General features: G+C 45.9%; 1 long non-coding RNA gene across 1 annotated transcript; it reads right to left on the bottom strand.

Annotated features, from left to right (window-relative positions):
• Positions 1-7,979: 7,979 nt before the first annotated feature.
• Positions 7,980-24,369, bottom strand: LOC139245241 (uncharacterized). The gene is made up of 2 exons (XR_011589955.1): positions 24,098-24,369; positions 7,980-8,391 (listed from the first exon to the last, which is right to left on the bottom strand). It is a non-coding gene; the product is annotated as an uncharacterized lncRNA (long non-coding RNA).
• Positions 24,370-25,276: the final 907 nt, after the last annotated feature.

The following is a 25,276-nucleotide window of genomic DNA, read 5'->3' as shown; positions in this document are numbered from 1 at the left end:
AGTTCTCAATCCATGTCAGCACACTACTCCCAATCCCATGTGCTTTAACTTTGCACATTAATCTCTTGTGTGGGACCTTGTCGAAAGCCTTCTGAAAGTCCAAATATACCACATCAGCTGGTTCTCCCTTGTCCACTCTACTGGAAACATCCTCAAAAAATTCCAGAAGATTTGTCAAGCATGATTTCCCTTTCACAAATCCATGCTGACTTGGACCTATCATATTACCTCTTTCCAAATGCACTGCTATGACATCCTTAATAATTGATTCCATCATTTTACCCACTACAGATGTAATTCCCCGTTTTCTCTCTCCCTCCTTTTTTAAAAAGTGGGGTTACATTGGCTACCCTCCACTCCATAGGAACTGATCCAGAGTCAATGGAATGTTGGAAAATGACTGTCAATGCATCCACTATTTCCAAGGCCACCTCCTTAAGTACTCTGGGATGCAGTCCATCAGGCCCTGGGGATTTATCGGCCTTCAATCCCATCAATTTCCCCAACACAATTTCCCGACTAATAAGGATTTCCCTCAGTTCCTCCTCCTTACTAGACCCTCCGACCCCTTTTATATCCGAAAAGGTAAATTCGATGGTATGAGATGTGAATTGGCTAGAATCGACTGGTGAGTGATACTTAAAGGGTTGACGGTGGATAGGCAACGGCAAACATTTAAAGATCACATGAATGAACTTCAACAATTGTACATGCCTGTCTGGAGTAAAAATAAAACGGGGAAGGTGGCTCAACCGTGGCTAACAAAGGAAATTGAGGATAGTGTTAAATCCAAGGAAGAGGCATATAAATTGGCCAGACAAAGTAGCAAACCTGAGGACTGAGAGAATTTTATAATGCAACAGAGGAGGACAAAGGGTTTAATTAGGAGGGGGAAAATAACGTATGAGAGGAAGCTTGCTGGAAACATAAAAACTGACTGCAAAAGTTTCTATAGATATGTGAAGAGAAAAAGATTAGTGAAGACAAACGTAGGTCCCTTGCAGTCAGATTCAGGTGACTTTATAATGGGGAACAAAGAAATGGCGGACCAGTTAAACAAATACTTTGGTTCTGTCTTCACAAAGGAAGACACAAATAACCTTCTGGATATACTAAGGGACCGAGGGTCTAGTGAGAAGGAGGAACTGAAGGAAACCCTTATTGGCGGTAAATTGTGTTAGGGAAATTGATGGGATTGAAGGCCGATAAATCCCCGGGGCCTGATAGTCTGCATCCCAGAGTATTTAAGGAAGTAGCCCTAGAAATAGTGGATGCATTGGTGATCATTTTCCAAGAGTCCATTGACTCTGGATCGGTTCCTTTGGACTGGAGGGTAGCTAATGTAACACCACTTTTTAAGAAGGGAGGGAGAGAGAAGGCGGGTAATTATAGACCTGTTAGCGTGACATCAGTAGTGGGGAAAATGTTGGAATCAATTATTAATGATGAAATAGCAACACATTTGGAAATCAGTGATGGGATCAGTCTAATTCAGCATGGATTTATGAAAGGGAAATCCTGCTTGACAAATCTTCTAGACTTTTTTGAGGATGTAACTGGTAGAGTGGAGAAGAGGGAACGAGTCGATGTGATGTATTGGACTTTTAAAAGGCTTTTGACAAGGTCCCACACAAGGGATTGGTGTGCAAAATTCAAGCACATGGTATTAGGGGTAATGTTCTGACGTAGATAGAGAACTGGTTGGCAGACAGCAAGCAGAGAGTCGGGATAAATGGGTCCTTTTCAGAATGGCAGGCAGTGACTAGTGGAGTGCTGCAGGGCTCAGTTCTGGGACCCCAGCTCTTTACAATATGCATTAATGATTTGGATGAGGGAATTGAGTGTAATATCTCCAAGTTTGCAGATGACACTAAACTGGGTGGCGGTGTGAGCTGTGAGGATGACACTAAAAGGCTGCAGGGTTACTTGGACAGGTTAGGTGAGTGGGCAAATGAGTGGCCGATGCAGCATAATGTGGATAAATGTGAGGTTATCCACTTTGGTGGCAAAAACACGAAGGCAGAATATTATCTGAATGGCGGCAAATTAGGAAAAGGAGGTGCAACGAGACCTGGGTGTCATGGTACATCATGCATTGAAAGTTGGCATGCAGGTACAGCAGGCGGTGAAAAAGGCAAATGGTATGTTGGCCTTCATAGCTCGGGGATTTGAGTATAGGAGCAGGGAGGTCTTACTGCAGTTGTGCAGGGCATTAGTGAGGCCTCACCTGGAATATTGTGTTCAGTTTTGGTCTCCTAATCTGAGGAAGGACGTTCTTGCTATTGAGGGAGTGCAGCAAAGGTTCACCAGACTGATTCCCGGGATGGCTGGACTGACATTTGAGGAGAGACTGGATCAACTGGGCCTGTATTCACTGGAGTTTAGAAGGATGAGACAGGATCACATAGAAACATATAAAATTCTTATGGGACTGGACAGGTTAGATGCAAGAAGAATGTTTCTGATGTTTAGGACGTCTAGAACCAGGGGACATAGTCTAAGGATAAAGGGTAAGCCATTTAGTACTGAGATGAGGAGAAACTTCTTCACTCAGAGAGTTGTTAACCTGTGGAATTCCCTACCGCAGAGAGTTGTTGATGCCAGTTCATTGGATATATTCAAGAGGGAGTTAGTTATGGCCCTTACGGCTAAAGAGATCAAGGGATATGGAGAGAAAGCAGTAAAAGGGTACTGAGGTGAATGATCAGCCATGATCTTATTGAATGGTGGTGCAGGCTCGAAGAGCCGAATGGCCTACTCCTGCATCTATTTTCTATGTTTCTATGTTTCCATATTCTATGTTTACTCAAAGTAATTTGACTCGAATTCACCCTAGTTCCTTATTTGTCATTTCTCTGTTCCTTTCTCAATTTTTGAATCTCATTGCTTAAGGAAATAGACTGTTGGTTCCGTTGTTCATCAAACTCCCCAATGCCCAGTTACCACATTATTCCAGCAAGTTACAGTGCAAAAATATTTTGAGCTGAAGGGTGCAGGAAAATATTTAACAAATGGAGCATGCTCCTTCAAATTCTGTGCCAATAAATGTAGTTTCTGTTTGTTACTAGTGCAATGCATGTATAGTACGTCCTTTATCTTTTATTCTTCCGTGAGAAAGACCAAGAAAGCTTACGGAAAGGAATGAGGCAACTGGCCTTATGGTGACCCTTTGTAATTGATAGTGCTGTGGCCAGTGTTCATTAATTTTTGATTCTCAGTGACATACAGGGCAGCAACAAATAAACTTTACATCCTTTAGCATTGATTTTTCGGACGGCATGTCTCATTGTGCTGACATATTCAGTTATTGCCGATCTTTGGGCTCTTAACGTGCAGAAGTAAAGTTCAGTCTAATTAAAGAGAAATTCATCTTCATAGAATTCTTCTTCATTCCTGAAAACAGAGGAAGCTGCCACAAGTTACTTGTGTGTTTGAAATAAACTCACCACCAACTCTTTAACACCGATTGGAGAATCAATTTCTAGATACAAGAATATTAACAGGTCAGCACTGACTGCTTCTTTGCATCCAAAGCCCAATAAGCTAGTCGAACCTGAGCCTGGCTCTACTCAATAACAATTGAGGAACTATTTATTTGCTCATGATCCTGGGACTAGTTGGTGGCCTGGGATTGCCTTGTGGTCAGTGGTTCGGGGTTTGCCTAAGTGGTAAGAGACTGGAATCTACCTTTTGCAGCAGGGTGCCAAGTTCCATGAAGATTCATCAGTGGAGTACATTGGGACCGGCGTGAGTCTTTTGGAAATCTGATCGTTGGATGTCCCAGTTAGATGCGTTCCCATATACCGCAACTCATTGACTGCCTCTGTAGAGTTGGGCTAATTATGTTCATTGGTATTTGGTCCCAATATTGAAATCCCTTCATGAGGTGATGTAGAGAGGCCCCAGATGTATTGTAGCGGCATTTGTTGTGCTGAGTTCGAACACTAAACTGTGCAACTGCATTTTCTCTCTAAGAGAAATGTGAGACGACAGTATTTCCTTTTTCAGAACTTCGGAACTGGAGTAGGCCATTTAGCCCCTCAAGCCTGTTCCACCATTCGATGAGATCATGGTTGATCTGTGACCTCACTCCATATATCCACCTTTGGCCCATATCTCTTAATACCGTTTGTTAACAAAAGTCTATTAATCTCAGCTTTAAAATTAACAATTGATTTAGCATCAATTGTCGTTTGCAGAAGAGAGTTCCAAACTTCTACCGCCCTTTGCTTGGAGAAGTGTTTCCTAATTTCTCTCCTGAAAGGTCTGGATCTAATTTTCAGACTATGCCCCTAGTCCTAAACTCCAGTGTAAATAGTTTCTCTCCATTTACCCGATCAGCTCCCCTTAATATCTTGAAAAGTTCGATCAAATCACCCCTTAACCTTCTAAATTACAGGGAATACAAGCCTATTTTGTGTAACTGCTCCTTGTAATTCAACTGTTGGAATCCAGGTATCATTCTGATAAACTTACACTGCACTCCCTCCAAGGCCAATTTACCGTTCCTAAGGTGTGGTGCCCAGAACTGAACACAATACTCCAGATGCAATAACATGTTGGGGCTGAAATTGCCCCTCTCCTTAAGGCCTGTTACCACCGCAAATCGGCGGCAGCACTGCGGAGTGAAGTGGCCACCGACTTTTTGTGGAATGACTGCTGATAGCCCAATTGCCCTTCCGAGGTTTCCCGGCGGTGCCCCGACCCTCCCCACTGCTCTGCTGATCCGTGTTAAGTGCGTCATCACCGTGCGCACCGCCGATCTACCCCCCCACCCCCGATGCTGACATTCCCCTCTGAAAAACTTCGGCCCGCCCGGCAGTGCCAATACCTGTTTTTCCCCGGTGGTCCAGTGAGACTGTGGCCTGCTGCAATGGCGGTGCGGCTCCCCTTAAAGGGGAGGTTGCACTGCCGCTACCAGCATGTTTTTTTTTGTCGGCCGACTGCGATGTCAGGCCGACAATTATGCCCCCGGGTTCGGCCGGGCCACCAACAGGCAGCCTAGCACCCCCTGGTGACCCAGTGGGCTGATGTTTTAAAATCACGAAGGCTCTCCTCTGTAAGTGAAGGGGAGAGCCGTGGTGACGCGGCACCATGATGACATCATCGCGGCGGTCACTCTGCACCGGTCCCAATTTCCGCACCCAGAAGAGCAACTTCCAGATCCGAGTAAAAAAAAACAACAAAGAGCAGAATTTCGCTCAAGTGGTCACCTCAATTACAGCTGCAGTAAAATCCAGTGAAATGGGGTCATGTGCCCTGTTTCAGGCAGGGGGGCAATATCTACCTCGTTATCTTTTTTTTTCAGATATTGATACCTCTCTTGTATACTGTCATAATTTTCTGTTTTGGATTTCAGATCTCCAGCATTCGCAGTTCGCAGTTTTGGAGAATGAATCCTTTCCAGCTCGGAGAAGCCACCTTGCAGAATGGAACGCCCAATAATGCAATGGTTGCTGGCACAGCTAAAACATCCAAAAGGATCAATTTCAGATTTTGCAAAAGGTCAGTGATGAAGTGAACTGACTGGACACATCGACCTTTCCTTCTCCCTAAAACAGATCACTATTTTAATGGAGTGCGAATGCCAAGTAATTCTTGCATGAGCTTTTCCTCAGCTTTCTTGTAGCAAAAGTGAGCTTCCAGCTAAAAAGGTGTATAATCGACATTGAGTTAATTGGGTAATTCCCCCGTCAATCACGCACGGAGACTGCACTGCTGTAAGTGACTGGGATTGATTTTACGTACATAATTTCTATCATGTAACTATCCGCCACTCACTGCATTTTACTGGAGAAATATTCCTGTTTTTATTGTGTGTTTCTGCTGTGGTTTCAGTCATGACTTCTGTTTGTCAAGAGCTGAGGAAAAGCTCATGCAAGAATTACTTGGCATTCGCACTCCATTAAAATAGTGATGTGTTCAAGGGAGAAGGAAAGGTCGATGTGTCCAGTCAGCTCACTTCATCATTGACCTTTTGCCAAATCTGAAATTGATCCTTTTGGATGTTTTAGCTGTGCCAGCAACCATTGCATTATTGGGCATTCCATTCTGTCAGGTGGCTTCTCCCAGCTGGAAAGGATTCATTCCCCAAAACTGCGAGCTGCAAATGCTGGAGATCTGAAATCCAAAACAGAAAATTATGATAATATGTTTCAGTGTTTGGACTCGGTTTTCTGTAGCGTGTAGAAACCTTGGGCTAAAAATTTGCCAACCTTGCGCCCGGTTTTTGGCAATATTTTGCCGTTTTTGGCGAAAAATGGTGGACCGCGAAATTTGGAGAAGTCTTGCGCTAGCGGTTTTTAGGGGAGCGAACCGTCAGTGTGCAAGACTCGAAATAGCGCTTTGAACAAAATTTTGGCTCACAGCCCACCCATAGTTAGGACGAAAAAAAACGCCCGGGAAAAACCTACGTTGCAGCCCTTGGAACAGCGGTAGGTATGAAGACCTGTAAAAAAGATGAGTTAAAGTTTTTAGTTTTTATTCTTTTGCAGTGATTCGATAATTAAGTGGCTTGTGAATGTTTTGTGATATTTTATTTTTTGTTTTTTCCAATTTTTGGGGGGTGATTTCCCCCCCACCCCCGCCCCCTCCATAGGCCAAACTCACAGCGGTATCAGCCTCAGAGAAAAGTTGCAGAAAATTTGCGGTTTGCGCCACAAATCCTTGTGCAACAGCAATTTTTACCACTGGGCGAACTGATGCCTGAATTTTATGCCTCGTAGTGATAGCGGAATCATAGTGATATTTTTGGTGAAAAAATACCGCTATCACCAAAAAATGAATTTCCAGCCCTCTATTTAAGTGGACTCTATTTGCTCTTTGCTGAGTCAATAGACCATAAGATAGTCTATTTGCAGTACATCCTGACGTAAGTTCCGCCCTGCCACATTGGCTGCCACAGTGGTGTTAATAATTGCTCCAAATCTACATTTTGAAAGGAATTTAAATTTGAGACTGAAAGGTCAGATAAACACGGAAAGCTTGCTTTTGACCCTGCTGAATCACAGGGGTCAAAATTCATAACCTCACCACCCACTGCCTCCGACATTGCTCTTCTTGATCTGCCCAGTGCTGCTTTGGAGCGGACCTGGAGCGGGCGGGAAGGGAAAGCCGCCGGGAACCGCCCGCTGCTGTCAGTGGATGGCCAAGTGGCGCAACTGACCTCCCGCCTGCCGAGTTCCCAATTTCCTGCGGACGGGAGTTGGCAGCAGATCAGGGGTGGACCGTTGCGAGGAGGCTGGTCAGTCCTCAACGGTGAGTATGAAGAACCTGAAAAAAATGTAAGTGAACATTTAAAAAAAAATCCACAGCAACTTACCTGCATGGGATTCCCTGGAGGTCTTCTGATAGGTTTTTTATTTTTTACTGCTGAATTTTTTTTCCAGGTCTTCGACCCTCCGTGGGCCAAGCGCCTCTGCTGCCAAGAATGAGACCTCCCGCCCACTACAGCCCAGATTGGCAGCGTACGTCGTCGATTTGCTGCCCAGCGACCTTCGAGGGACCTCGGCGATGAATATCCCGCCAAAAGTACCGTCCGGTACCTCGGCGGCCATCGGTGGCACTTTGGGCGGCACTTGGGCGGGCGGAGGCTTTGATGAAAATTGTGTAAATTTGGCCTGTGATTTGTCTCTGGCTCGTCCTATTCATGTAAATTACGGTTCAGTCTCTTTTGTGATGCAAAAAGCAAATTAAACACTTTCTATAAAGCAAGCTGTCAGTAATCCAGCATTACGGCTTTCAGTACTTGTAACATTGCAATATCACAATCCATTTGTGGCAACCAGTTAGTCATTGAGGTAAAATGTTTTTCTCCCCTTTTCAGACCAGAATCTTACACAGGCTTACGTACTGGTGGGGTTCTTGTACATTATCACTTACACAGCACTCTCATCGATACAATGAGTCTATTGGACGACAATCTACTCTTCTCAGTTGAAAGTGATTTTTCGCTTGAAAAAAATCACATTATCCAGTCATGCCAATTAAGTAATTTTAATGAAATAGCACATCAAAACACAACAGAGACTCTAAAAATGCCACAAAACATCAAAGCAACGATTGAAATATATGTGATGGACAAATTGCGGCACTGTACAAGCTGCAGAAAACAAAGTGTAGCCATTTCACAAACCACTCAATGATTATAGTTTGCTGCCTACCAACAGCACATTGATCTGCAAAATCACTCATTCTCTTCAGCGCAAAGTAATGTTTCCATCAGGACGTCTGGCTGTTCAGCCGCATCTTGAATAATCGTAAAGAATTCACCCTCATGGCTATGGCGGGAGTTGGTTCTTCTGCCTCTGTCTGCTTATTGGAGCCACTTGCTTGGGTCTCTTCCTCACCCACACTCCCAATAGCACTTCCCACTCAGGATCATGAACTTCCCTGCCAGTAAGAGATCCAGGCATTAGGACTCCCTCAGCAATGTTGACAGTGAATTGAAAACTTACGCCTGCTGCCAGTCATGATGAAGAAACCAGGCACTGAAAAAGGGGTCACTGCTTCAAAGTTGATTGTCAATGCCTTTGTGGAATCCTTCATTGCAGCTTCCTGTGCCGCTGAGATACATTTACGCTGGCAAAAGTAGTTGGGAATTACTTCTATTATTAATTCCTCCCATAGTTATTCACAAGCACCAAAAACAACTTGCATTTATATAGCTCCTTTAACACAGTAAAGCATCCCAATGTGTTTCATAGAAGCATTATCAAACAGAATTTGACACCGAGACACACAAGGAGATGTTAGAACAGGTATTCAAAAGCTTCGTCAGGTTTTAAGGAGCATCTTAAAGGAGGAGAGAGAGAGGTAGAGAGGTGGAGCAGTTTATGGAGGGAATTCCAAAACTTAAGGTCTAGGCAGCTGAAGGCATGGCCACCAATGGCGGGGAGAAGGAAATCAGGGATGCAAAAGGACAGATCTGGAGGAACGCATGATTCTCGGATGTTTGCAGGGCTGGAGGGGATTACAGAGATAGGGAGGTGTGAGGACATGAAGGGTTTTGAACACCAGGATGTGAATGTTAAATTTGAGGCATTGATGAATCGGGAGCTGATGTAAGTCAGCGAGCACAGGGTTGATGGGTATATGGAACTTGGTTTGAGTTAGCATATGGGCAGCAGAGTTTTGGATGAGTTCAAGTTTATGGTGGAAGATGGGAGATCGGCCAGGAGAGCATTGCAATAGTCAAGACTGGATATAACGAAAGCTTGGATGAGGGTTTCAGCAACAGATGGCCTGAGACAGGTGGCATGATAGAGGTGGAAATAAACGGCTGAGGTAATGGAGAGCACTAGGATTAGAAGATCAAATAGGATTTCAAGGTTACGAACAGCCTCAGATAGTGGCCAGGGAGGAGAATGGAATTGGTGGCGAAGGAACTGAGTTTGTGCTGGGGCCTCGTGTGAACCCCACAATTGTTAACTATCAAGGTCTTATTCTGCCTCCAATGCCATGTTTTGGTCTGAGTGGACAGGCGCTCCTTACGTTACAGGTTGAGTAACAATACCATAAAAACACTGGATTGTTTTGGAAACCCCAAGTAATGAGCAAACTATGACAGTACTTCGCTGCTTAGCATTGTTTCTCCCTGTGGGGTTTTTTCTTTGATGAAATCTAGGATTCTGCTTACGACAGCTTGTAAAAAAAGTTTTGTCAGCATTAACAACCATTGCAACAACAGCAAGTCAGGAATTTTACCTCACAACTAATTGTCGCCGTTATTGTTGGAGTGCCACTATCTTCCCCGCGCGTGGACCTGTCCTGGATTGCATGGTGGTTTGATGAAGCGACTGATCTGCAATTTAGAAACTGGGGGCAGGCTCCAAATCCTTTGGCAAATTAATTTGTCTATTCCAGCAAGGTGAGGTCAGGCAGCCCAGGAAGGTTATTTATTTTGGCCTGTTTAACTATTTACAAAAAAGCTGTGACAACATCAGGTCAAATGGAGGATTGTAGACCCATTGGGCCCAAAATTCATCATGGTCCATCCATTTCACGGCAGTATTCTGGCAGTGTGTCGTTTAAAATTGCTGGACTACTGCCGAGACCGAAGAGCGCGAGTTTGGTGAAACTTTTTTTGGCAGTACGCGAGTGGTATGCGAGCGGTGTGCAGCGGGCGGTATGCAGCATTATAGTCGATCAAGATCGACTTTCTTGTCGATGGACGGTGCGGCACTGCATTGCCATGACCAAAATGTTTTTTTTGCTTTGTTTCACAGATGCTTTTCCCCGTAATTTCGGGGATCAGGGATCACCTGCGCATGCACAGAGAGTTGAAGTCGAGGGAGAGAGAGTGAGAAGGAGTAGCAAACTATACAAGGGTCAGTTGTATTCATCAGAGATTCCAGAGTCAAATAATATTAATAACAAATAATAATTATACAATATCAACAATAATAATACATATTTTAAAAATCACAAATCTTAAAATAAATATAATAAATTTGAATATAATGGAAATGCTGAAAAAGAAGTCAAAGCGCAGGAACATTGAGAAGGACGGGAGTTTGAGGGCACCCGCCTTTGATGAGACGGAGCTACCTACCCTGCTGGAGAATATCACGGAGAGATACTCTGACTTAACAAACGGTGGTCGTGGAAAGCCCCCCCCCGCAAAGGAGTGCATCAGAATATGGGATGAGATTGGGGAGGTTATCTCCTCCACAAGTACAATCTTACTCACTGGAGAAAGGTGTCGTAAGAGATGGAATGACTTGGTGAGGGTAGCTAAAGTAGGTAATAATTTTATTTATGCACCCGCCATGTGCAATGTACCATGTAAATGTAGGTTCAGTGTCACAAAGATGATGTTATTAATTCCAAGGTTACTGCGATGTATTTGTACTTTCAGGCAATCACAAGAGGATCAACCCAATGTTTTGTTGTGTGTCTGTGTGTGTGAACCTGTGTGTCGACAATGGATTGAAGATTTTTACTTTCATTTACTTCCCTTTCTGCAGAAGAAGATGTCATGTATTCAATCAGCATTGTAACCCATGTATAATCTGACCTAAGTTGTACACTGTGAGAATAATGACCACTAGGTGGGAGACACTCCTAACCTGGACCTTCAGGTATAAAAGGGAAAGCTCCACCCACCTTCATCACTTGAGTGCTAAGGAATAAAGGACAGGTCACAGACTGACCTTCTCTCAAGCATGGGCCTCGTGTGCATTTATACTGTATAGTAAGGACGTATCAATGGCGACGAGAAATTGGGATTTAAACCACGTGAGCATGGCCACTAGCAGAACAGATGAGAGGTACTGTGTTAAGGAATGGTTGGGACAGAGATTCAACATTGTTAAAGCAGCACACAGTTCTCCAGGCAGACAAGGGCAATCGGGCATGCCCCAACATGTAGTCGAACCCGGAGGGGGAGTTCAACAGAGACAATGGCAAGCTGAACGGCGATTCACACCATTGCAAGGGACAATGCAGCCAGTAATGGGGCCATCAACACCTGTTAATGGCGCATTCAAGGACAGACACAGGGGCAGTCAGGGACAATCGACTGGCAAGGGACCTTTTGTTTCAAACAACAGCTCATGTTGGAGGCATGGAGGCACACACTCAGCCGGAGTTTGCAGAGATGAGCAAAATACCTGCAGAAATTGCAGAAGTGAACGCTGGGGGAAATCGCTGGAAGCTGAAGTTCAGCGAGTTCATGTGGAGCATGTATACAGTTCATAAACCAGGACGCCACCGATAATGATGAAAGTGCTCGTCAATGGCATCCCAGTATCAATGGAGCTAGACACGGGGGCCAGCCAGTCCTTGATGGGTATCAAACAGTTCGAAAAGTTGTGGGCGTCCAAGGCTAGGAGGCCAAAATTATCGCCGATTGACGCACAGCTACGAACTTACACAAAGCAGATCATTCCGGTGCTAGGCAGCGCCACGGTAGTCGTGACCCACAAAGATTCGGAGAACAGGTTGCCACTCTCGATTGTCCCGCACTACTGGGGAGGAGTTGGCTTGCTGTCATGAACTGGAAATGGGGCAATGTCAATGCAATTTCCTTTGTGGAGCGAGTATCATGCTCACAGATCCTGGACATATTTGACTCATTATTTCAACCCGGCATCGGCACTTTCATGGGGGCCAAGGTATTGATTCACATAAACCCGGACGCCAGGCCAGTACACCACAAGGCTAGAGCGGTGCCGTACGTGATACGGGAAAAAATCGAAGACGAATTGGACCGCCTGTTGAGGGAAAGCATCATCTCGCCAATCGAATTCAGTGACTGGACAAGCCCGATCGTGCTGGTGCTCAAAGCGGATGGGTTGGTCAGGATATGTGGTGATTACAAGGCCACCATCAATCGAGTGTGACTCCAAGACCAGTACCCGCTACCGAGAGCGGAGGACCTCTTTGCGACGCTATCCAGTGGCAAACTTTTTCAAAATTGGACCTGACCTCAGCTTACATGACCCAGGAGCTGGCGAGTAAATCGAAGAAGCTGACCACCATCACGACACACAAGGGGTTGCTTGAATACAACAGATGTCCGTTCGGGATTCGCTCGGCCGCCGCGATCTTCCAACGAAATATGGAAAGCCTCCTCAAGTCGATTCCAGGGACGGTGGTTTTTCAGGACGACATCCTCATCACGGGTTACGATACTGAAGAACACTTCCACAACCTGGAGGAGGTGCTATGCAGACTGGACCGGGTAGGGCTGCAAATGAAAAAGGCGAAGTGCGTCTTCATAGCTCTAGAGGTAGAATTCCTGGGTAGGAGGGTAGCAGCAGACGGGATCAGCCCTACTGCGTCCAAGACGGAAATGATCCAGAGAGCACCCAGACCCCGTAACACGGCGGAGCTGCGTTCATTCCTGGAGCTCCTGAATTATTTTGGTAACTTTCTTCCCAAATTGAGCACGCTGTTAGAGCCGCTACACGTGCTCCTATGCAAAGGTCGCGAATGGGTCTGGGGGGATAGCCAGGAAAGGGCTTTTAATAGAGCACGTAATTTGTTATGTTCCAACACTCTGTTTACACTATATGACCCATGTAAGAAACTTGTGTTAACGTGCGATGCGTCGTCCTATAATATCGGGTGTGTGTTGCAGCATGTCAATGTCAAAGGTCAGTTACAGCCGGTAGCTTATGCCTCCAGGGGTCTGTCCCAGGCAGAAAGGGGTTACAGGATGGTAGAATGAGCACCCGGGCATTGTCATGATGAAGGCAATTGCCAGGTCACACGTTTGGTGGCCAGGGATGCAGATCTGGAACTTTGTGTTCACAGGTGCAACACGTGTGCCCAGCTGGGCAATGCGCCCAGGGAAGCCCCCCTTAGTCCCTGGCCATGGCCCGCTAAGCCTTGGTCATGCATCCATGTGGACTACGCAGGTCCTTTCATGGGAAAAATGTTTTTGGTTGTAGTAGACGCCTACTCCAAATGGATCGAGTGTGACATTTTAAATTCAAGCACAGCCTCTGCCATGGTAGAAAGTCTATGGGCAATGTTCGCCACTCACGGTCTACCGGACATCTTGGTCAGCGACAATGGCCCGTGCTTCACAAGCACTGAATTCCAGGACTTCATGGCAGGCAATGGAATTAACCATGTCAGAACGGCACCGTTCAAGCCGGCCTCAAACGGCCAGGCAGAACGAGCAGTGCAGATAATCAAACAGGGGATGCTCAGAATCCAAGGGGGTTCCCTACAACGCCGCTTATCACGCCTCCTGTTGGCCTATAGATCCGGACCACACTCACTCACAGGGGTTCCACCCGCAGAGCTGCTAATGAAAAGGATGCTCAAAACCCGGCTATCCCTTATACAACCACCATGAAAGAAATTGTCGAGAGCAGGCGCCAGCCACAATATGACTACCATGACAGGAATGCGAGGGCGTGATGTATTGATGTAAATGATCCTGTTTTTGTCCTCAACTACGCTGCAGGGCCCAAATAGTTCGCAGGCACTATGATTGCCAAAGAGGGAAATAGGATTCTGGTAGTTAAACTTACCAATGGACAAATCTGCCGCAAACACGTGGATCAAACAAAAAAGAGGTTCAGCAACCCCATAGAAGAAGCAGAGGAAGAACACGATGTAGAGTTCACTCCACCACAGGTGACCGAACACCGGAACCAAAGGGAAGAGAACCGAATCACTGTGGGCAGTCTGGATAGGCCTGAGGCACCGCAAACAGCAGACATTCAGGCCAGCGCCTAACAACCCAAGCCCCAACTCAGGTGCTCTACAAGAGAGCGTAAACCACCAGAGAGACTCAACCTGTGATCCCAATAAGACTTTGGGGGGAGGTGATGTCATGTATTCAACCAGCATTGTAACCCATGTATAATCTGACCTAAGTTGTACACTGTGAGAACAATGACCACTAGGTGGGAGACACTCCTAACCTGGACCTTCAGGTATAAAAGGGGAAGCTCCACCCACCTTCATCACTTGAGTGCTAAGGAATAAAGGACAGGTCACAGACTGACCTTCTCTCAAGCATGGGCCTCGTGTGCATTTATACTGTATAGTAAGGACGTATCAGAAGACATCTGCAATAGCAGCGGATCAGCGGCGTACGGGGGAAAGGACCCCCAACGCAAGAACCATTGATGGAGATTGAGATCCGTGCCCAGTCTCTGGTCGGGGATAGCAACCGTACCACCACTGGCATTGGAGCTGACCCATCCACACAGGATGGTCAGTTCAATACAATCCCCAATCTGCGTTGTGGTCCTGTAATGTCATGTAATGCAACTGTAACTGTAATGTTGGCCTCATGTAATGTACTGCAATGTTGTGGGCATGTAATGCAAAGCATATGTATGGTATAATATATATATATATAGTCTGTCTGTGATATGTAATGCAGTAATGCAGCAGTGGTGAACATGTAAGTAAGACTGTGCTACATCACTGTACTCATGTACTCATGTAACCCTGACCACCCCCCTGGTGCCAAACATTTATAAATGTTGTTTTCTCCTTCCAGATTCAGAGGATTCAGACCAGACCTTTGCAGAGAGACTAGATGACAGACACACTGCCTCCACATCTGCCAGAGATGATGAAGAGGAAGAGGAAGAGCAGCTGATCCTGGAGCCAGTGGAGGTGGAGGTGGAGATGGAGGAGGATATACCAGTTCTTTGTGTGCCAGCTGGAACATCCTCCACCATCGACTCTATATTCATGGGAATCCCCCATGCCTCCTCTGATTCTGCGAGACCAAGCGGTGCGCAGCAACACACCCCCAGCGTTGCAATGGTTTGCCGCAGCGACAGAGGTTGGTGCAGAAAAGGTCCATTGCTGCAAGACAGATAGGCGCGCGTATCAGGACATGGTACGTCTGTCACAGGTCAGCAGCGACATAGGTCGAGAGCTGCTCAAGGCCATGGCTACCATCGCCAGAAACATCGCGGCTCTATCAGAACGTCAGTTGGAGGATATATCGCGTCCGATCACCGCGATGGAGCGAACCGCCGACTCCGTCGATGCTATACGGCAATCGACGGGATTGGGAAATGGCACGGAATACCCCGATGCCATAGTAGTTGGGTCCACAGTACGTAATGGTGGGGAGCTGCTAGCAGATTCCAGCCCTGAAGCCGTGCCTTCCGGATCACAAGCTTCTCCTGAGGCCCCATTCATTGCGCCTGCAATGTCTCACACCCATCGATAGCAACAGCACTCGGAGTGCACTGCTGCACACCGGCTTGGTACCTCCACGGGGCTCAGGGGTAGTAGGAAAGAGAAGGGTGGGAGTAAGAAAGGGGGCGTGAGTCCAAAGGGTGGTGGAGTATGCGGTTGAGGTCGAGGTCGAGAACAGTAAAGGGTGTTTTTTTGTAGTCAAGTGTTCACAGTACATTTAAAATAGTTGAAATTTGATTTTTAAAAGCTTATTTCAAGTTGTTAAAGTTGTTACAGTTGTTCAAAGTTATAGTTATAAGTTTTACAAATATTTACAATTGGTGTATATTTTTTACATTTTTACATGAAAGTTTCATTTGAATTTCAGAACTCTTGTATAGTGTCAAATTTTTGGGGTAACAGTAATCAGGGTCCCAAAACGTAGCTTTCCACATTCAAGCAAAGCGTTCATTTATCAGCTGCTGACGTAACAATTTTGCAGTGGCATACGCTCCGTGTGTCCTCCGCTGTGGTGTTGTATGGGGGATGGTGCCATGGGTTCATCTGCAAGCTCCTTGTCATCCTCCTGTTCCTCATTGTCCTCTTCTTCCTCCTCCGTCTCCTGCACTCTCTCCTCAGGAGGTCCCGCGTCCCCTGTGGCAATTCCTGTTCCCGCATGATTGCTAAATTATTCAACATGCAGCACACCACTGTGAACTTAGCAACCTGCTCAGGGTAGTATTGCAGCCTGCCTCCCGAGTGGTCCAAGCATCGAAAGCACTACTTCAGCACTACAATTGTCTTTTCACTAATATTATGTGTGGCTATATGACTCTTATTGTATCGTTGCTCGGCTTCTGTCTGAGGGTTTCGCAGGGCAGCTCAAGAACCAGGTGGCGAGGCTGTACCCTTTATCCCCCAGCATCCAGCATTTACCTTGTGGTTCAGACTTCAACAGGTCATACACAGTGCTGCCATGCAAGATGTACTCATCATGGATGCTTCTTGGAAAGTAGGCATTCATTGCCAATATGCACTGTGTATGGTCGCAGACGAGCTGCACATTGAAGGAGTGGAATCCCTTACGGTTTCGGTACACCTCCACCTCCTGTAATGGTGCTCGCAGGGCAATATGGGTACAGTCAAGAGCACCCTGCACCTTGGGGAAGTCAGCAATGTTATGTATGGAGAAAGAGTCAGACTGAACACTGTGAGCTCAAAGTAACGTGTGACCTTAGTCTTTTATTTGCAGGTCTCCAGAGTGCCTCTCCAACCTGTGAGGCCTCCTTAAATACCTGTGTTCCCAAGGATGAGCCCTCTGGTGGCTGTACAGAGTAAATACAAGTTTATATATATAACAACATTCCCCCCCCAAAGTCAATAGTGTAACTATTTACAATGTGATTCGAACTGGGGCCCTTCATACCCTGGTTGATCATCTCGGTGTGAAAGCTGATATTGTTAAATCATTTGTTGGGCCCTCGCTGGGCTGCTGTGCAGCTGGCCTTGCTGGGCTGCCTGTTGTGTTGGGTCCTGCTTCGTGGTCAACCGTGGTGCCGGTTGCCACTGGTGTATATGTTGGGGGATCAAAAAAGGTAGGGTCCAAGGTGGGTTGCTCAGGATAGTCCGTGAATCTGAGTTTGATTTGGTCCAAGTGTTTCCGGTGAATGAGTCCATTTGAAAGTTTGACCCAAAACACCCTGCCACGACAGTGCCGAGAAACCACTTGGGACCTTGTCCATAATTCAATACAAATACAGGATCATTGATTTTAATCTCACGTGACACATTTGCGCTATCATGGTATGTACTTTGTTGAAACCATATGCTCTCTCCCTGTTCATGTAGATCAGGGTGAACTAACGAGAGCCTTATCTTAAGTGCTCTTTTCTTGAGGAGTTCAGCAGGTGGGATCCCAGTGAGCGAGTGGGGTCTCGTGCAGTAGCTAAGCAGAACTCGGGATAGGCGAGTCTGCAGTGAGCCTTCCGTTACCCTCTTCAAGCCTTGCTTGATTGTTTGCACTGCTCTCTCTGCATGACCATTGGACGCTGGCTTAAACGGGGCAGATGTGACATGTTTGATCCCGTTATGGGTCATGAATTCTTTCAACTGAACACTGGTAAAACATGGCCCGTTGTCGCCTACCAGGACATCGGGTAGGCCGTCTGTGGCAAACATGGCCCGCAAGCTTTCAGTAATGGCAGCGGACATGCTAGCCGACATTATTTCACATTCAATCCACTTGGAGTACACGTCGACAACCACAAGGAACATTTTACCCAAGAACGAGCCTGCATAGTCGACATGTACCCTAGACCACGGTTTGGAGGGCCAAGACCATAAACTTAGCGGCACCTCCCTGGGTACATTGCTTAACTGCAAGCATGTATTACATCTGTGAATGCAGGACTCTAAGTCCGCATCGATACCGGGTCAGCACACGTAGGATCAGGCTATCGCTTTCATCATTACAATGCCTGGGTGGGTACTGTGGAGGTCATTGATGAAGGTGTCTCTGTCCTTCTTGGGGACCACTACACGATTGCCCCACAGAAGGCAGTCTGCCTGTATCGACATTTATCTTTGCGCCGCTGGAACGGCGTTATCTCTTCCTGCATTTCCATTGGGATACTGGACCAGCTCTTGTGAAGCACACAGCTTTTGACTAGGGATAATAAGGGGTCCTGGCTCATCCAGGTTTTGATCTGCCGGGCAGTTACAGGTGATTGCTCACTCTCAAATGCTTCCATCGCCATGGCTAATCTGCGGACTGCGCCATTTCCACCCCTGTGGTGGGCAATGGCAGCCTACCGAGAGCATCGGCACAGTTTTCTGTGCCTGGCCTGTGGCGGATGGCGTAGTTGTATGCGGACAACATGAGTGCCCATCTCTGGATGCGGGCCGATGCGTTGGTATTTCTGCCTTTACTCTCGGAAAACAGGGATATTAGTGGCTTGTGGTCAGTTTCCAATTCGAATTTTAGTCCAAACAGGTATTGATGCATTTTCTTTACCCCATAGACACATGCTAACACTTCTTTTTCAATCATGCTGTAGGCACTCTCAGCCTTAGACAGACTCCTGGATGCATAAGCAACCGGTTGCAGTTTCCCGAAATCATTAGCTTGTTGCAATACACACCCGACGCCATATGATGACATGTCACATGCTAGTACCAAATGCTTACATGGATCATATAACACAAGCAATTTGTTTGAGCATAACAATTTTCTAGCTTTTAGAAAGGCATTTTCTTGGCTTTTGGCCCAAACCCATTCATCCCCTTTTCGTAGTAAGACATGCAATGGTTCTAACAGTGTGCTGAGACCCGGTAAGAAGTTACCAAAGTAGTTCAGGAGTCCCAAAAACGACCACAGCTCCATCACGTTCTGTGGCATCGGTGCATTCTCGATTGCCTCGGTCCTCACGTTGGTGGATCTGATGCTGTCCACTGCAATCCTCCTTTCCAAGAACTCCACTTCAGGCGCCTGGCAAATGCACTTCGAGCGTTTTATCCTGAGCCCCACGCGGTTGAGTCGGCTAAGGACCTCCTCCAGTTTCTGCAGATGCTCGGCTGTGTACCGACCTGTGACCAAGATGTCATCCTGGAAGACCACGATGTGTGGGACAGAATTCAGTAAGCTTTCCATGTTTCTCTGGAATATCGCCACCACTGATCGAATTCCAAACGGGCATCTATTATAAATAAAAAGACCTTTGTGCGTGTTGATGCAGGTGAGGCTCTTTGATGATTCCTCCAGCTCCTGCGTTATGTAGGCTGAAGTCAGATCCAGCTTTGTGAACATCTTTCCTCCCGCCAGCATTGCAAAGAGGTCATCGGCCTTTGGTAGTGGGTATTGGTCCTGCAGGGAGAAACGATTGATAGTCACTTTGTAATCGCCAGAGATTCTGACGGTGCCGTCTCCCTTGAGGACAGGAACGATCAGACTGGCCCACTCGTTGAACTCAATTGGTGAAATGATGCCCTCTCTTTGCAGCCGGTCTAGCTCGATCTCTACCCTTTCTCCCATCATGTACGGTACTGCTCTCGCTTTGTGATGGATGGGTCGCTTACCACCCAGAGTGGTAGCTTATGCACTGCTCCATCATAGGAGACCTTTACAGTAGCACTGCCGATTATGGGAATCAGTTCTTTCGTGTAAGCTCTTAGTTTTGTGCAAACTGGAGTTAAGACTGGCCTTGAGGCCTTGTTGCACCACAATCTTTCGAATGTCTTTTTTTCCATGATGGACTGGCTCATGCCCGTGTCCAGCTCTATTGACATCGGGAGTCCATTTAGTTCAACATTCAGCATTATCGTGGGACAATTCATGGTGAATGTGTGCACCCCATCTATCTCTGCCTCCTCGGTCTGAGGCTCTGGTTCGTCATGATCCTCCGTGGATCTGTCCTCCTCTGCAACGTGGTGGTTTGCAGGTTTAGCAGGTTTGCAGCTCGCCTGCACATTCATTGGAGGTATCCCATTGTTCCACAGCCCTTGCAAACGTACCCTTTGAATCGCCATGAGTGGATCACCCCCGCAGCGTGAACAAGGTGTTAATGGCCTTGCATTCATCACCCTTGATGGTGGACTCTGAGACATCTGCGACATGCAGCTGCAGGCATGTGTGACCTGCCCTGTACGTTACGATTCAAAAACAACATCACTTTGTTCACTGTACTTGTAGCAGCATTTGTGTGCTGAGAGATTTGCTTCGTATTGTCACTGGTGGCAATGAACGCCTGGGCTATCGTTATGGCCTTACTCAAGGTTGGGGTCTCTACAGTTAAAAGTTTGCGAAGTATGGTTTTGTGGCCAATGCCAAGTACGAAAAAGTCACTGAGCATGTGCTCCAAATGTACTTCAAATTCGCAATGACCTGCAAGGTGTCTTAGCTCAGCGACATAACTCACCACTTCCTGACCTTCAGACCTTTTGTCGGTGTAGAACCGGTACCTCGCCATCAGAATGCTTTCCTTCAGGTTCAAATGCTCTCGGACCAGTGTGCACAAATCGTCATACGATTTCTCCGTGGGTTTCGCTGGAGAGAGCAGATTCTTCATGAGGCCATACGTTGGTGCCCCATAGACGGTGAGGAGGATCACCCTTCGTTTGGCAACGTTCTCTTCCCCATCTAGCTTGTTGGTCACGAAGTATTGGTCGTGTCGCTCCACAAAAGTTTCCCAATCATCTCCCTCCGAGAATTTTCCAGGATGCCCACTGTTCTCTGCATTTTTGGGTTCGCTATCTGTATCTTGTCGCCAGTTGTTATGTATGGAAAAAGAGTCAGACTGATCACTGTGAGCTCAAAGTAACATGTGACCTTAGTCTTTTATTTGCAGGTCTCCAGAGTGCCTCTCCAACCTGTGAGACCTCCTTAAATACCTGTGCTCCCAAAGGATTATGGGATCCCTTGGGACTTCAGGGGATGAGCCCTCTGGCGACGTTACAAAGTAAATGCAAGTTTACATATATAACAGGCAGTGCATGCAAATGCCAAAGCCTTCTCACTCTGTACCTCCCTGGTCCTGGGAAGTTTATAAATTCCAACCAGCGTGCATACAGTGCTTCAGTTACCTGTCGAATGCAGCGATGAGTGCTGAGAAATACAGCATATGTCCCCAGCTGATGCCTGAAAAGAGCTGCATCCATAAAAGGAAAGTGCCGCAGTCACCTTCATCTCGACAGAGAGTGCAGTAATGTTGGTGGTACTGGGCCACAGGTCTGCCTTAATGAGCTGGCAAATCTCATTGATCACCTCTTTTTGGAAGTGCAGCCTTCTAAAGCACTGTCGATCGGTCAGGTCCAAGTATGAGCGCTTCTCCCTGAAAATCCATTGGGGGGTAAGGCCTCCTCATCATCAGTCTGCAACCTCCTCCATTACCCTGATAACTCTGCTCAATAAACCTTCTCCCATCTGGATCCTGCATTACACAGGTAGTCAGCAATACAGGCTGAGATAGTATAGGCCCCATTCTTTTAAAATCTCCAGAATCTCCTCAAATATCCTGAGATAAACTCAAATGATTTTTCTATGAAAAACATGTTAACTCAAATGACTTATATCTTATATCTCAGTACCAATAAAATTACCTTTCCCACTGTAACTCGCACTGTAAATCACTGTTCACCTCTGAAATACTGAGGTGCTGCTTTTGCTGATTGTTCCCAATTTCAAAATGGCGGCACCAAGCACTACCGCTCATTTCCACCCACTTAAGATCGAGTAAAACCACCTTCTCCAGGACGGTATGCAGCTCCGGTGGTATGTCGGCAATATGTCATGAAACTTGCACTTTTTGGGCGGTATGTGAGTGGTTCTCTATGACAGACTGTAAGGTTGCAAAATACGTGGGAAAACCCCCCCAGTGTTTGGACTCATTGCAAAGGAAATTTAATTTGGAACTATCAACCAGAAAGTTTGAGATCCTGAAGTGCACATGGAAGAAACTGTGAGTTTTAATCGAATTTTGGATTTTATAAGGCAGATTGGATCCATGTGGGAAGGACTGAAAACTAAAGGATAACTATCCTTCAAAAGAAACCAGTTTTGAGTATTGAAACTGTCTGGGTATTGAAGGTAAAACAAATTGTCTCGATAACCCTTCTTCCGGGAGACATTAACAGAGCAACAATCAACCCAGAGATAGTCAGCCCTGAGCAAGAAACCAATCAAGCATATACATAATGATAATGGCACATCCAGCCCGCATGGAAAACCCAGGCCTAGGCAGACATTGCAAATACCAAAGCTAATTTTTCCCCATCAAGAAGCAAATTTAAAAGATTGACACATCCGAGATAGGTTAACATTAATGGGCCCGCCAAAATATGACAAAGATATCAAGCCTGCCAAAAATTAAATAAAGACTCAGCTGATTTGGCACGAAGATTAGAACAGCTCCCAAAGTAGAACTGTTTTAAGGAATGTATGGCAATGCATCAGAGGGAGAAAAGAGAGAGACCACCGTAGCAGTTTTAACAAGCCTTGACAACAGTCCTGGGGCCACACTGCCCTGCTAGCGAAGCAGAAGGAAGAACATCGCCATGGCAGAGAAAGCAGCCCCGGACATCAACATCACGGCAGCAACCAACCACTGCCAACGTGGTACCATTGAAAACACCGCGATCGACCAACTCTGAAACAAAACTCCTCAAAGAAGAAACCGAACATCCAAAAGTTTCCACTCTACAATCTAGTCCTGACTACCAGCATTATCTAAAGAGACTTTTGAAATGTATTTCTAATGAAAGAAAGTGGGTACTCACCCCATAAGTCCAATACCCGCCCTACCGCATCAGCGGACACCACCCAACCGAAGACTATACAGTCAGAAGTCCTCTACGATGTTCAGGGTATGGCAAGTAGAACCTACAGAGTCCAGCGAACCCCAAAATCGCGAACCATCGCCAACTGACAATAAAGGACTGGGTGAGCATTGTCCCTGTTTGCCCTGGAGTTTAACCTAGTCAGAGTTAGGCATTGGGAGGTGGGAGGTATTATTTCTGTAACCCCTTTGAATGTGTGATATAGTGTTCTTTATTTGAATGATTACAAGTTTGACATTGTATTTTCTTGTCCTTAATAAAATCGAAGTTCTTTGCACCAAACCAGTTGTCTCTTGCACTTTGTCACAGCCCCCAAATAAATCCAAAGTCTAGAACCCAGGGAGTGGGAGCGATTCGAAACACTCAGAAGGTCAGAGGTGAACCTGACCCCACAAACCACCCCCTACAGGACGGTGTGCATACCGCTCGGCGGTATGTCAATCATGAATCTTCCGCCAAGCGGTATGGTGGTGGTATGCACCTGTTTTATGACCAAACTTCATCTTGGGGCGGTAAGCGAGCGGTATATCGATGAATTTCGGGCCAATTATCTTGATTGCTAATAATCAGCAGTTATTCTGTCCCGTTTTTCAATGTAGGTGGCGAGGGTGGTGAATTTCTGTGCTGCCGCTTTCTTCTTTTCACCAGGGCTGTCCTCCACATACTTGGTGATCTTCTATTTTGTCATACCCGGAAGGGATTGGTTCTTCTGGCTAGCCATTCCCCCAAACAGCTTTCAGTCTCTCTTCAATGATGCACTGCACTCAGGTCGTGGAGAGGGCTAATTATGTTTATCACATGATCAAAGCAAGTGAACCAATCATTCCAATTAAGAAACTAATTTTCAACAGGAAACGTGTTTGTGCCATTTCGATTTGATTAAGTTGAACAAAGCACCTTTGAGGAGCAGATTGGATATTAATGGAATAGAGTTACATGCTTCACAATAATGGTATTTTGTTGGTCATGGGGATGTCCCAAAGTGCTGTACAGCCAATTAAGTATGTTAGAAGTGTAGTCACTGTTGTAATGTAGGAAACATGACAGCCAATTTGCGCTCAGCAAGCTCCCACAAACAGCAATGTGATCATGACCAGGTAATCTGTTTTTTAGGTTGTTAATTGAGGGATAAATATTAGCCAGGACACCGGGGAGAACTCACCTATCTTCTTAGAAATAGTGCCATGGGATCATTTACGTCCACCTGAGAGTGCAGATGGGACTTCGGTTTGACATTCCATCCGAAGGACAGCACCTCTGACAATGCAGCACTCCCTCAGCATTGCACTATAGTGTCAGCCTTGATTTTTGTGCTGAAGTCTCTGGAATGGGAGTTGAACCCACAAGCTCCTAACTCAGAGGTGTGGGGTAGTTGGTATAGACATCAACGGTTACCTTGCTTTGAGTAGGTTTACAGTTGGGTTGGTTCACTGTTCTTGCATCACCTACTGTTGAATGCGACCTAGGAAATAGAGCTGGGTAAAAATACTGTGACTCTGAGTTTAACCCAGTTTTCTGTGTAAAATGGAATGTCACACAATAGTGATGACCTAAACAGCCATCATTAATAAAATTCCCCCAAAAAATTCCACTCTGTGCATGCCAGTTAAGATGAACTTAAAACAAATTGTGTTAAATTGAAAGAAATGAAAGAGGAAATCGCAGACAGAACTGTGCAGAAATAAAAATGCAGTAATAACGGGGCACTTTAACTATCCAGAGATAGGTTAGGAGAATGCATCTACAGGAGCTTCACATGTAGAGTTATTTAGGTGATGCTCTCAAGACTCTGTTCTCAGTCCCTATATAATAAGCCCTACAAGGAAAACTGCAGTACTGGACTCCAATTAATGATCCAGGGCAGGTCTGTAACATGAAATGAGGATATAAATGCTAAAGTTAGCAATAGAAAAGAATATTGTGCAAAAAGCCAAGCTCTACAAATGGAGAAAATAGAGGTAAGGAAAGCTGAAAACAAACTTTGTAAATAAAATCTTACAGCTAACATCGGGGAATGGTAAAGGCTTTTATGAACACATTAGGAAAATTAGAATCAATAAGGAGGGAATGGGGCCACTCCAGAATGAGTAAGGTGAGGAAATGGCACCTTCGCTCAGTGAATACCTAGCTTCAGTAATCACAGAGGAGAATGAAGGAGATCTTCAAAGACTCATGGATGAGGAATAAAATAGGCATCTAACATAGTAATATGCATTACTAAGGAAATGGTCCTAAAGAGGCTGTGGGAGATGAGAGTTAATGTCCAGGACTGGATGCATTGCTGAATATTGAAGGAGGCTAGTGAGGAATAGTGGTGAGAGTATCATGACTATTAAAAATC

The sequence above is a fragment of the Pristiophorus japonicus genome, chromosome 1 (assembly GCF_044704955.1).
Source record: "Pristiophorus japonicus isolate sPriJap1 chromosome 1, sPriJap1.hap1, whole genome shotgun sequence".
Classification (NCBI taxonomy): Eukaryota; Metazoa; Chordata; class Chondrichthyes; family Pristiophoridae; genus Pristiophorus; species Pristiophorus japonicus.
This window is presented reverse-complemented; position numbering and strand designations above follow the sequence as displayed.